The sequence below is a fragment of the Triticum aestivum genome, chromosome 6A (assembly GCF_018294505.1).
Source record: "Triticum aestivum cultivar Chinese Spring chromosome 6A, IWGSC CS RefSeq v2.1, whole genome shotgun sequence".
Lineage (NCBI taxonomy): Eukaryota > Viridiplantae > Streptophyta > Magnoliopsida > Poales > Poaceae > Triticum > Triticum aestivum.
In genome coordinates, this window is record NC_057809.1 from 557,666,641 (window position 1) to 557,675,371 (window position 8,731).

An 8,731-nucleotide genomic window follows, 5' to 3' on the forward strand; every position below is an offset into this window, starting at 1 on the left:
TCGAATACTTAGGCGAGTACTGGACTGCAGCTAATCCCCCGAGTGGGAGGGTCGCTCACCACGCGGTAGGATTTTCAAATACTTAGGCGAGTACTGGACTGCAACTAAGCCCCCAAGTGGGAGGCTGGCTCACCACTCGGTAGGATTTTCGAATACTTAGGCGAAACAGGTTTGCAGCTAAGCCCCTGAGTGGAAGGCTGGCTCACCACTCGGTAGGAAATTATTTTTACAAACTCAGGCGAAACGGATTTGCAGCTAAGCCACCCGCTGGGGGATTTCCCACGTAAACAAAAACAATAACAATCACTGGGAAAATTATAACGCTCTTGTCTTTGATAAATAAACTACAGAAGTTTTTCTTATTGCATCTCATCCGAGTGAGAATTCAAGTATAAAAGGGGCGGAGCAGCTCCGCATTCCAGGCTCGTGGCTCATCAATCTGGCGATCGACATTATAAAGGTTGTACGCTCCATTGTGGAGGACTCTGGTGACTATGAAGGGACCTTCCCAAGTAGGAGCGAGTTTGTGTGGTTTCTGTTGATCCACTCGGAGGACCAAGTCTCCTTCTTGGAAGGCTCGACTTTTCACATTTCTGGCATGGAATCGACGCAAGTCTTGCTGATAGATGGTCGATCGGATCATGGCTATTTCTCTTTCTTCTTCCAGGAGGTCGACTGCGTCCTGCCGGGCTTGTTTTGCTTCATCTTCAGAGTAGAGCTCGACTCGGGGTGCGTTGTGAAGCAGGTCACTCGACAAAACTGCTTCGGCCCCGTAGACCAGAAAGAATGGGGTTCTTCCGGTCGATCGGTTTGGGGTTGTCCTCAATCCCCAAAGAACTGATGGAAGCTCGTCGACCCATGCACCTGCTGCGTGCTTGAGATCACGCATCAATCGAGGTTTCAGTCCTTTGAGAATTAAGCCGTTTGCTCTTTCCGCTTGTCCATTCGACTGGGGGTGAGCGACTAAAGCATAGTCGACTCGTGTGCCCTGAGAGGCGCAAAAGGCCCTGAATTTGTCGAAATCGAAGTTTGACCCATTGTCAGTGATGATGCTGTGCGGAACTCCATATCTGAATATCAACTCTCTAATGAAACTGATAGCAGTGCAAGCATCAAGATTCTTGATAGGCTTAGCTTCAATCCATTTGGTGAACTTGTCGACTGCTACTAGCACATGAGTGAAGCCGCTCCTGCCCGTTCTCAGTGGTCCAACCATGTCCAGCCCCCAAACAGCGAAGGGCCAGACGAGTGGAATGGTTTTCAGGGCTGACGCGGGCTTGTGCGACACATTGGAGTAAAACTGACATCCTTCACACTTGTCGACTATCTCTTTCGCCATTTCATTCGCTCTTGGCCAGTAGAATCCCGCTCGGTATGCTTTAGCCACAATGGTCCGAGAGGACGCATGATGACCACAGGTCCCCGAGTGGATATCATCAAGGATCATCTGAGCTTCTTCTGGTGTTATACACTTCTGACTGACTCCAGTCGTGCTTTCTCTATACAACTGTCCCTTTATGACTGTAAAGGCTTTGGATCGACGGACGATCTGTCGAGCCTCTTCTTCGTCCTCTGGGAGTTCTTTCCTTAGGATGTACGCGATGTACGGTATTGTCCAGTCGGGAGTGATGACCAAGACTTCCATGATCAGGTCGACCACAGCTGGAACTTCAACTTCAGTCGGATCCGTGGCACTTTTTGGCTGCGGGGCCTCCTCAGTGAAGGGATCCTCCTGAACTGATGGTGTGTAGATGTGTTCCAAAAACACATTGCTGGGAATGGCTTCTCTTTTGGAACCTATTTTTGCCAAATCATCAGTTGCTTGATTTTTCAGTCGGGGTATGTGATGAAGTTCTAATCCCTCAAATTTCTTCTCCAGCTTTCTCACTGTATTGCAATAACCAGTCATGGCTGGACTTCTGACGTCCCACTCCTTCATCACCTGATTAACCACCAAATCTGAGTCGACATAGACCATGAGGCGACGGACGCCGAGTGAAATGGCCATGCGCAACCCATATAAAAGTGCTTCATATTCTGCCTCGTTATTGGAGGAATCAAAGTGGATTTGAAGAAGATATCTGAGTTTATCTCCTCGGGGGGAGACCAATACCACCCCGGCATCGGAACCATTCAACATTTTGGAACCATCGAAGAACATGGTCCAATGCTCCGAGTGAATCTGAGTCGGCAGTTGTTGTTCAATCCACTCGGCGACGAAGTCTGCTGTTGCCTGGGACTTGATAGCTTTCTTTGCCTCAAACTTGATAACTAGAGGAAGGAGTTCAATCGCCCATTTTGCCACTCGACCAGTTGCATCTCTGTTATGCAGGATCTCTGACAATGGAGCGTCGCTGATGACTGTAATGGAATGATCAGAGAAGTAGTGAGCAACCTTCTTTGTGGTCATATAAATCCCATATACAAGCTTCTGATAATGAGGATATCTTTGCTTCGACGGGGTCAAAACTTCAGAAATATAATATACTGGGCGCTGAACTTTGAAGGCTTTTCCTTCTTCTTCCCGCTCGACTGTAAGTACCGTACTGACGACTTGTCCCGTGGCTGCGATGTAAAGCAGCAAAGACTCTTTTCTGATTGGGGCAGCAAGCATCGGCTGGGTGGAGAGCAGAGCTTTGAGCTCTACAAACGCTGCATCAGCTTCAGGAGTCCACTCGAACTTGTCGGACTTCTTCATCAATCGGTAAAGAGGCAATGCCTTTTCACCCAGACGAGAGATGAATCGACTTAAAGTGGCCAAGCAACCAGTAAGCTTCTGGACGTCGTGCACTCGCACAGGACTTTTCATTCGGAGTATAGTACCGACTTTTTTTGGATTGGCGTCGATTCCCCGTTCGGAAACGAGAAAACCGAGTAGCTTTCCGCCAGGAACTCCGAATGTGCACTTTGATGGATTAAGCTTGATATCATACCTCCTGAGGTTGGCAAAGGTTTCAGCAAGGTCAGTCAGCAGGTCGGAACCCTTCCGTGACTTGACCACAATATCATCCATGTATGCTTCCACATTCTGATTGATTTGAGTGAGCAAACACTTCTGAATCATCCTCATGAATGTGGCTCCGACATTCTTGAGGCCGAACGGCATGGTAACATAACATAAGCACCCGAATGGAGTGATGAAAGCTATTTTGATCTCGTCAGGTCCATACAGACGGATCTGATGGTACCCGAAATAGGCGTCTAAAAAAGACAGTCGCTCACATCCCACAGCCGAGTCGACTATCTGGTCGATGCGGGGGAGAGGAAAATGATCTTTCGGGCAGGCCCGATTGATATGTCTAAAGTCAATACACATGTAAGTGACTTGTCCTTCTTCGGGACCATGACAACGTTGGCGAGCCACTCGGAGTGGTAGATCTCTCGGATGAACTCTGCTGCTAAGAGCCGAGCCACCTCCTCACCAATAGCCTTTCTCTTCTGGACGGCGGACCGTCGGAGATGCTCTTTGACAGGTTTTACTTTTGAGTCGACTCGTAGGCGGTGCTCAGCCAGCCCCCTGGGAACACCCGGCATGTCAGAAGGCTTCCATGCGAAAATGTCCTAGTTCTCACGGAGGAACTGGATGAGCGCTTCTTCCTATTTGGAGTCGAGTGTTGTTGAGATATGAGTCGGAGCAGCAGTGGGATCGGTCGGGTGAATGTGAGCCAGCTTCGTTTCGCCAGATGACTGAAAAGCCGATTCTGTAGCGGGCTTCTTGGCTCGCAACAAATCACTCGGGTCTGCAGTCTTCTGGTATTCCTGCAGCTCCACCACTGCCATCTGAGCATTAGCGATCTTTGAACCTTTCTGAAAACACTCTTCTGCTTTCTTCCGATTGCCCGTAACAGTGATCACACCTTTGGGACCAGGCATCTTCAATTTGAGATACACATAACATGGTCGAGTCATGAAGCGTGCATAAGCCGGCCTGCCCAAAATAGCGTGATAAGCACTCTGGAAATCTACAACTTCGAACGTCAACTTTTCTTTGCGGTAATTCTTGGAATCACCGAAAACCACATCAAGAGCATTCTGGCTGAGTGACTCAGCCTTCTTCCCAGGAATGACTCCATGGAAACTCATGTTGCTGGTACTGAATCTGGACATCGGAGTGCCCATCCCTTTCAGCGTCTCAGCATACAGTATGTTCAAACCACTGCCGCCATCCATCAAGACTTTGGTCAGTCGAGTGCCTTCGACAACTAGGTCGACCACCAAAGTTTGCCTCCTAGGGGTGGCAATGTGCGTTGGGTGATCGGACTGGTCGAATGTGATGGCAGTCTGAGACCACTTCAGATAACTGGGTGTTGCCGGAGCAACCATATTCACCTCACGGTTGATAACTTTTAGTCGACTTTTGCTTTCAACATCAGCAAAAATCATCAGGGTGGAATTGACCTGGGGGTATCCATCATCATTGTCTTCCTTGTCCTCAACTTTGTCCGACTCCTTTTCCTTATCTTTGGGATGCTTGCCCTGGAACTGCTGGATCAAGAGCCGACACTGTCGAGTGGTATGTTTCGGGTAAATGAACTTACCCTCTTCATCTTTCTTGGTGTGGATGTGACATGGCAAATCCAACACATCATTTCCGTCTTGGTCTTTAACTTTCTTGGGGTTCCAAGGTCCTTTGGGTTTCCCCTTAAACTTTCCTTGAGTTACAGCCAAGGCTTCCCCAGGAGCAGCTGGCTCGGCTTTCCGCTTCTGTTTCCGATTGGAATTTCCTCCGGTTTCTTGAGCGACTGACTTGAGCTTGCCACTCGTGAGTCGATCCTCATCTTCACCATTAGCGTACTTGCTGGCAATCTCCATCATCCGATTCAGAGACATATCTCCGGTTCGACCAAATTTCAGATTCAGTTCTCTGTACTTGACGCCTTCTTTGAAGGCACATACTGCTTGGTGGTCAGGCAGATTCTCTACCGTGTGATGTAACGTGATCCATCTCTGGATGTAATCCCTCAAAGTTTCATTCGGCTTCTGCACGCAAGACCGCAGTTCCGTCAGCCCTGCCGGCCGCTTGCATGTTCCTTCAAGTGTGGTGACAAACACTCGGGCGAGATCTTCCCAAGTGTAAATGTTGCTGGGTGCTAACTGATTCAGCCACGCTCTGGCCGAGCCCTCCAACATGAGAGGCAGGTGCTTCATGGCCACTTCATCATTGCCACCGCCAATCTGGACGGCCACTCGGTAATCTTCAAGCCAAGTATCGGGCTTGGACTCACTAGTGAACTTACTGACTCCAGTCGCCAACCTGAAGTTGGGAGGAATCACAACGGCCCTGATGGCTCTACTAAAGCACTCTGGCCCCGAAACATGTACTCTGCTGCTGGTAGGTGCATCTCTGTCGTGACCTTCTCGGTGAGCTCTGTTCCTGTCGACCAAACCTTGAACGAGAATGGATCTCGCATCAAAGCCTGGTTCCCTGGGGTCGACTAGAATCCTTCGCCCAACACTATGAGGGCGCCTGTCATCCTGCTGTCGAGGCACATACGACCCGCTCCTCGGGGGAGGGGTGGGCACTCGACGTCGATCGTCACGATCGAATCGGTGATCATACTACTCACGGTTCCCATACTGGTTACGCCGGTCCCCACGTCCCTCACGCCTCGGGGGCGATCTTGGGCCATGAGCCGACTGGACTGTGTCTGCAGCAACGGATCTGATATGAATCATGTTCCGCGACTGAGAAACAGCGGAATTCTGGTCTCCTGCTGCCCGGAGTAACACTCTGATCTGCAGCAAGCCTCTGCCAGCCTCCGACTGGGAAGGCTGAATTGACTCTGCTATACGGGCTACAGCTGCTAAATTCTGAATCGGAGTTCGATATACCTGCGGGGGCGGAAAGAGCTGGCGTCGACTGGATTCTGGAACCCGTTGTTGCGCACGCTCGTCGAGTGCTCGCTGGAGGTTCTCCAGTCGAGTGCGCTCGGCCAAGTTTGCCAGGCGCGGTCCTCCAAGGCACGAGCCTCGGGGGTTTCTCCAACGATAGGAGTGTGCAGTGCATCCATGTTCCGGCGACGAAGTTCTTCTCTCTATAGCGACGTGAGAGGCTCGGGGAGATATTCCTCATGGGGACGCGACGGGTCGCCTCCACCTGCGCCTCCATCGGTGCGGGAAAAACCAGGAGGACTGGGCGGTCCATCGACCATCAGAACCTCCGCCGCCGGATCACTGCTGTCGCACTCGGATGCGGTCTCTGCAGAGCCGGTCGACAGGTCGAACAGGCCGTAGAGGGATTCGTCGGGCTCGATCACCGCGACTTGAGGGGTGGCCGACTGGCGTGCCGCCGCGTGTCTCACCCACCGCTGAAGTCTCGACCGACCGAAGCGCTTGCGCCGGCGGGAAACAGGGAGGGAGGACAACACAGGAACCGACCGATAATGGGTCGAGGGTTGCCGCAAGAGGACACCGCGGACGCACGCGCGAAAGTGCGTTGCCCCGCGGACAGGGAGTGCGTCCACGTCGAGCGGAGCCTCCTGAAGCCAAGCGGAGACGTCAGGGATGGATGTGAGCGCACCGAGACGGATCTCGCGGCCCTCCACCAAAACTCCGGCAGAAACCATGATGATTTGGATCGGAAAAGATCGCAATTCCTCCAACAAATCGCTAAAACACCAGCCCCACGGTGGGCGCCAACTGTCGTGGTTCTAAGCCTGACAGTAATGTAGGGGGGTAGGTATGGAGAGGCAAGATCTTAGCTATGGAGTAGTTGTAAGCACACGAGGTTTACGAGTTCAGGCCCTTCTCGGAGGAAGTAATATCCCTACGTCTCGGAGCCCGAAGGTGGTCGACTGGATTATGTGTGTATGAATTACAGGGGTGCGAACCCTTTACACTGAGGAGGGGGGTGACTTATATAGAGTTTGCCGGACCCCTCCGGCCCTCAGTTGTGCAGGGTTTTAAATACATTAAGGTCGGGCGTTACTGGTAACACCCCTAATAAAGTGCTATGATGACCATAAAAGCTACTTAATAACCGACCGTTAGCGTGTGGAGTGCCTTTAGGTCTCTTGGCCGTCGAGTGGTTGGGTCATGGTCGAGTGATTGCTTCTTGGTCAAGTGTCTTCGAGTCTGTCGAGTGGAACACCTCCAAGTCGATTGAAAGGTGATTTCTTCTAGAGATGTCCTTGGGTAGGGCAGTTGGGACAGGTCCATGACCCTACCCTAGGTACATAGCTTCATCACTTAGTTTCCGTAAGGACCCCGCTGCCACGGGAGGGTAGGACAAAAGATGTCATGCAAGTTTTTTTCCATAAGCACGTATGACTATATTCAGAATACATGCCTACATTATATCAATGAACTGGAGCTAGTTCTGTGTCACTCTAGGTTATGACTGTTACATGATGAACCGCATCCGGCATAATTCTCCATCACTATCCATTGCCTACAAGCTTTCCATATATTGTTCTCCGCTTATTTACTTTTCCGTTGCTATTGCTATCATCACTACAAAATACCAAAAACATTACTTTTATTACTGTTACCTTTTGCTACCGTTACCACTACTATCATATTACTTTGCTACTAAACACTTTGCTGCAGATATTAAGTTTCCAGGTGTGGTTGAATTGACAACTCAGCTGCTAATACTTGAGAATATTCTTTGGCTCCCCTTGTGTCGAGTCAATAAATTTGGGTTGAATGCTTTACCCTCGAAAACTGTTGTGATCCCCTATACTTGTGGGTTATCACAGACAGACATGTGTCGGCGTGTAGGGCTCATCACAGTTAAAGCAAAGGCCTTGGCGCCACCGCTCCATCTGCTCCGCCGGAGAAAGACGATGGAAGGGCCGTGTCGTTGCTGGGGGTGCCGGCGCGGCCTGAGGTGGACGGCCGGGCGCTGGGCCTGGACGTGTGGTCGGGCGGCCTCCCCGCGGTGGCACGGCAGGCTGCATGGCCTGGGCCTGACTCTCGAAGGCGCGGGCGTAGTACATGGCCTGCTGGAGATCCTGAGGTCCACGGAGCTCCACGTCGACGCGGATGTGGTCCGGAAGGCCACCAACGAAGAGGTCGGCCCGCTGCTGGGCCGTAATGCCCGTCGCATGGCAGGCCGGGGCCTGAAAACGGTCGGCGAAGTCCTGCACCGTGGAGGTGAAGGGGAGGCGACCGAGCGCCGCCAGGCGGCTCCCGCGAACCGGAGGCCCGAAGCGAAGGAGGCAGAGCTCGCGGAAACGCGCACACGCATGCAGGGCGCCCTCGTCCTACTCGAGGGTGTAATACCAGGTCTGGGCCGCGCCACAGAGGTGGTAAGACGCGAGCCACGTCCGCTCCGACGCGAGGTGCGCTGCCCGTGAAAGAACCGCTCACACTGGTTGAGCCAGTTAAGGGGATCCTCCATGCCGTCATAGGTGGCGAAGTCAAGTTTGGCGAACCGCGGCGGTGTCGGCTGTGGCCCGCCGTGCCGAGCAGGCTTGGAGGCTTGGAACAGTGAAGATCGGAGTAGTCCGGGTACTGGCTGGCGGGACCGGATGGCCCACCGAACTATGGGAACGGAGTCGGCTCAACCGAGGCCGTGGTGTAGACCAGCGGAGGCGAAGACCCCATCGCCCATGCTGGCAGGGGGGACGGGGACGGGGGAAATCGGATCTGATGGATCGGTAACCCGGTAGTCGAGGCCGCGCCCGAGCTGGTCCCGGATGATGATGGCGCGGAGAACGGCGGTGGAAGCAGGCCCTGGGACGCCGGCGGCGGCGGCGGCGGCTGGACCGGCCATGCGGTGGACGGC